Source organism: Macrosteles quadrilineatus, unplaced genomic scaffold, assembly GCF_028750875.1.
Source record: "Macrosteles quadrilineatus isolate MER2022 unplaced genomic scaffold, UCM_ALF_1.0 Scaffold_11__1_contigs__length_5352618, whole genome shotgun sequence".
Taxonomy (NCBI): domain Eukaryota; kingdom Metazoa; phylum Arthropoda; class Insecta; order Hemiptera; family Cicadellidae; genus Macrosteles; species Macrosteles quadrilineatus.
In genome coordinates, this window is record NW_026542604.1 from 1,879,737 (window position 1) to 1,884,971 (window position 5,235).

The window sequence follows — 5,235 nt, forward strand, 5'->3', positions numbered from 1 at the left end:
AGCGAATTTCCCTATAGGGAAGTAGCTATTACCGTAGGTGGCACGGTAAGACCTAGACCCGGGACCGATTTACTTTTTCATTTTGATGTCCCCAGAGGCCAAAAACACCATTCGTTCAAATTTTTATATATGTATATATATATATATATATATATATATATATATATAGACTTATCTAATATATATACGTCTAATATCTAATATATACGTCCGTGAACGCAATAACTTGAGTAATTTTTGTCCGATTTTGATGAAATTTGGTTTAAAGGTGTAAAGCGGGATAAACTTGAATGAGTTCGCGAACCAGCACGATCGGACCATGGGAACGGGGCTTTACGGGGGGTTTTATGGGGTAAAAATTGGTTTTTCTCACTTTTGACCCTCAAAACACAAAATTTCCCGATTTCTCTTTAGACCTTTTTAAAGAGCTTAAAAAAACAAATAATTTAGTACATGAAAGTATTTTTGTTCGATTATTAGTAACGGAGAAAATTAAAAAATTGTAAATTTAAAATTCCCATGTTATTCTTATAGAGAATATTGTCAAATGTTGTAGCTTGCTTGTTTATGGATATATTTTGATCAAACTTGGCAAATTTATTTATTTTGTACTAAGCTATCAATATTTTACTCAAAAGCACACTTTATTAGTTTCCTTGTAGCAGCAAACCTAGGTACTCGTTAAACCTAATGTTATTAAAATATATTTAACTGAAAATCAATTCAGACAAATGGAAATTCGCTTAGTCGGCAGGTTTGCTGCGGCGGGGGTATTTAACTATTATTTAGAAGTTAAAATCGCATGTGAAAAAGACTAATTTACAGATTTTCAAAATTATTTTGTAAATACTTAAAGAAACAATTACGAAGTTTCAGTTCAGCCAGTGCATAGTTTGGATCTTTGTGAATTTTTTACAGTTTATTTCAACTCAATAAACACTTTAATAATGTCAGAAGGTTCTTTTTTGTAGGACCGGCGCGGCGGGTGGAACCCTCTTAATTCTAATTTTTGTCTGTGAGAATACATTGTTGTGGTTTACTGCCTGTATTAGAAAGGTAAAGCCACAATTTAAGGGTCAAATGTTTGTAAGCAAACCAAGTTTCAAATTGTTTTGTGCCAGCTGTTTGTTAGACACAATGTAGAGTTAATCATTGACTATACACAGATAGCACAATAAAAATATGCTTTGACCCCAAACAATTAGTACAAGATTACAAGCAAGGAATTTAGTACAGATGTTGGGTGTATCTACCTTTTGAATAGAAATATGCCGCTACTTTCCAATATAGGGGCTGTAGCACAGCTTCAATTTCCAGGGACTTTTAGTATGTTCAAAAGGAAGATACACCCAACATAACATCTGTACCAAATTCCTTGATTGTACTATTATTTTTTTAGGTTTATCAAATTTTTCACTTATTTTTACTGTAATAAGAATATACTTTCCATGTAATGTAAAAATTTGATAGTCAGTGGTTTCTAAATCAATATATTCATAGAGATTGTTGAATATTAAAATGGTTAAAAGTTAGGAGTCATCAAGTTGTATGCTGTATTAGTACTTCATATAAGTGTCAACACTGTCAACATTATATTTTTATACTCATTAAAAGTTAAAAGTTGTTACTTAATTATGGGTTTTCATTCTGTCTCTTAACTCTTTGAATATTCTGTGACATGAGGAAACCCACGTTCTGACATGGGGAACCTATGTTTTTGTTCAGGTGCTCCACTATTTAGTAAAAATTATGATCAAATCATTACCCATAGAAAAACCCATAGAGTTTTTTTTTAAAGAGTTGATAATAAAGAAAAATGTTAGGTATAATTAATACTCAATTCAACAAGTGTTTGACAGTATTTACTTAATATATTTAAGAACTCCACAAGTTTAATTAAAAACTTTATTTTGAATCATAAATCATAAATGAATCATCTTAAATTAAAGTGTACTATTTTCAAATGAATTTAAAAACTTCATGTCACTAAATCATTGGGCTATGAACTAATGATGCGACCCAACAAACAGGTTGGATATTAGTTAACAAGATCAGGGTTTGGACTGTTCCCTTTCAAAACGTAAAAAATGCCATTGACTTAGAAAACACACAAAATAAAAAAATAAAATCTTTTTGACAAGGTCAACAAATTCATACTATTCCAACAAATTTTTTTTTTTGTATTCAATGTAAAAGCCAAGTTATATGTTTCCTGAAATATCTATTCTTATGAGAAACAAGAGCAAGAGACATTTAACAATATGTTTGTTGTTGTAGTAGACTCAGGTCCAATTGGTGTTGAGGGTCATCAATTGTTCACTTCCAACTCTTGTTGTCAACCCACATGACACTCACAACAAACTGGTCCAATTGTCAAAACTGGTCTAGCCAGGGACAAATTAGGACCATGACATCTTTGACAAATTTGGTCATCTTTGTCAACAGTAATTAATTACATGTTTTATCTCAGAGTTACAATCACAAAGTTTCACATATCTTAATGATTTATATTTACTGAGCTGAGTGGTTTTAGTTTTCTCCTAGTAACTACTGTAATCAGAAAGTGGCTGATTTGACTCAATAGTCAGTAGCTAACTGGACCCAGCTGTCCTAGACAATTGGGCTTTTAATAAAAGGTCCTAGCTGAAGGATCAGCTGATCTTAGTAACAAAGCTACTCAGATAATCTTGCTTCATTTTGAGCTTAATGGGGGTTTTTACATGGGTCAACTTGAGTTAAGCAACTGGAGTTGAGTCTCGGCAAGTACTTTTACCCTATGGCACACATACTTGGTGTATGTTATGATCAAATGTAGTGTTAATTGTTTTGTTTTTTTTTTATTTAAGGATGATTGGACATTTTGTAAATTACTCAAATCAGCAGAAATAATAGGGGTTTTCCCCAACTACAAACCATTATTCTTGTCACTCCTTATAACTCAAATGTATTTTTAATAGGTACTTTTCTTTAGTAAGTTGTGAGGCTGTGAATATTCACTGAGTCATAAAAGCTGAGAAGAAGCCTTACAAGCAGTAATGAGGGGAGGAGGCAGTAACCTGACCTAGGCAATCCATCTAAGCTTATGTAGGGATTGTTTTAAGCTTATTATGATTCACAAGTTGTTGCATAATTCATTTTTCAGCTCACAAACTATTTAACAAATGAATGACAAAAGCATTAAATATGAAACTGAGATGATAATACCCCCCAGCAAACCTGCAGATTAAGTGATTTTTCATTTGACTGATCTGATTTAAAACTAAATATATTTCACCAACATTAGGTTTGACGAGTACCTAGGTTTGCTGCTACAGGGAGGGTAATAAAGTGTGTTTTAATAGAAAATTAATAGCGCTTAATATGTAATAAATCGTTTGATAAAAATATATTCATAAACAAGCAAACTACTACAGTTTACTAATTCTCCATAAGAATAAACATGAGACTATTAAATTTACATTTTTTTCCCCATTTTCTCTGTAGCCGCAATATACTAAATTATTTGTTTTTTAAGCTTTTCAAAATGGTTTAGAGAGAAATTTTTACCCCATAAAACCCCGTTCCCATGGTCCAATCATGCTGGGTCGCGAACTCGTTCAATGAACATAGGTTGCGTTTGAACCAAATTTTATTAAAATGTGATCATTTTTGCTCGAGTTATCGTGCTAATGGACACAATATATTATATTGGATATTGTTCATATGTAGGACTGTTATTAACATTAATAAAAACATAAACCTTACCCCTTTTTTTAATTATTTTTATGTAAAAAAGGGTACCTACATGGTTTATTTTTCTATTAAATGATTACATATATGAATTTGAACGATGCTGTCATCAAAACAAAAAAAGTAAATCGGTCCCTGGTCCAGGTCTTACCATGAGAACTACGGTAATAGCTTATTCCCTATAGGGAAATTATAGAATTATAACATAATATGTACTTGAGTTATTGTGAGCAAATAGAACAATTAATTTTGTAAGCCACCGTTTGACTTCTGGTATTTTAACTTAAGTTTAGCGAAACAGTAAATTTACTCTCAACTGAGATACACTTTTAGTCAACATCAACAGTCTCAAACATTAAAGTGTTACCAAACATGAAACACAAATTTTTCAGATTTGACACAAAGATGAGAAGATTATTTATAGTTTCCGAAGTCAATTGTATAACAAAATTTACTTTGCAATTACTTGTTGGGTTTGGTAATCAGGACTGTGGTACAACCTTCGATGTATAAATTTCATGAGAAAAAGAATTCTCGAGCAATTACGTGTCCCTAGGCTTATACCTTCACTCCCCCTACAAGGCTACAATAGAGGTGGAACGTGGAAGCCCCAAGCAAGCCAAAGGCGAATATTCACTTATATTTTGTTTAGTTTAATATTTGGTTTAGGCAAAATATCAAGTATGAACTTGTGTAGTACAACAAGTTATGTGATTTTAAGTTTATAACTCTACGATCCTCAGTTACGTAACCGTTTATGTTTAATCTATGTTACTACTGAGGGCGAGAGTAGCTAACAAGATGATGACGTCACGCAGGATGTAGTGATGGCCGAGATGTCGCTGATGTCACCGCCACATCTACATCACTATCACTCTCGTCTCGTCGCGTTCAATGCCTTATCAGGTCACGGACGTGCGATAACATCACTGTGTGCTGCAGTCGGCGCATTGAACACAAGCTGTGTGCAACTTTGCAGGCATGAACAAACGAATTAAATATTTTTTGTCGATTGAGCATTTTTTGTAGCACGCGTTTTGAGGGTAGGAGATAAGCATAATAAGTTAACTGTTAGAGAAGTAATATTTCTCATTTTGGCTTTACATCTGATCAAATATTAATTGTCATGTTTACCTTTTGTATGTTATGTTTTGGTTTGGTGTGATTGTTAAAAAGATGTATCAATAATTTGTTCGGTATAAAAACGTTTTCCATTATATTTCTGGGCTATTTATTACATTAACTACCTTATAGATAATTCACACCGCGGTCCAGGAATGTGGCATCTCGCGATACAGCCATCAGAGACTCTGGCTGGGCGTTGACTGAGACTGAACTAGCAAACAAACAGACGGGAGTGGCTACATTCCGGTGTGTCTAGCTCTCGCTGTATAAATAGTGTCTATCTAGATTCTACACACAGACAATGCTATCACGCAAACCTTCAGTCGTGGAGAAATAAGACTGAATGTACTGTACCTTTACTACAATCTACATAGTTGTATG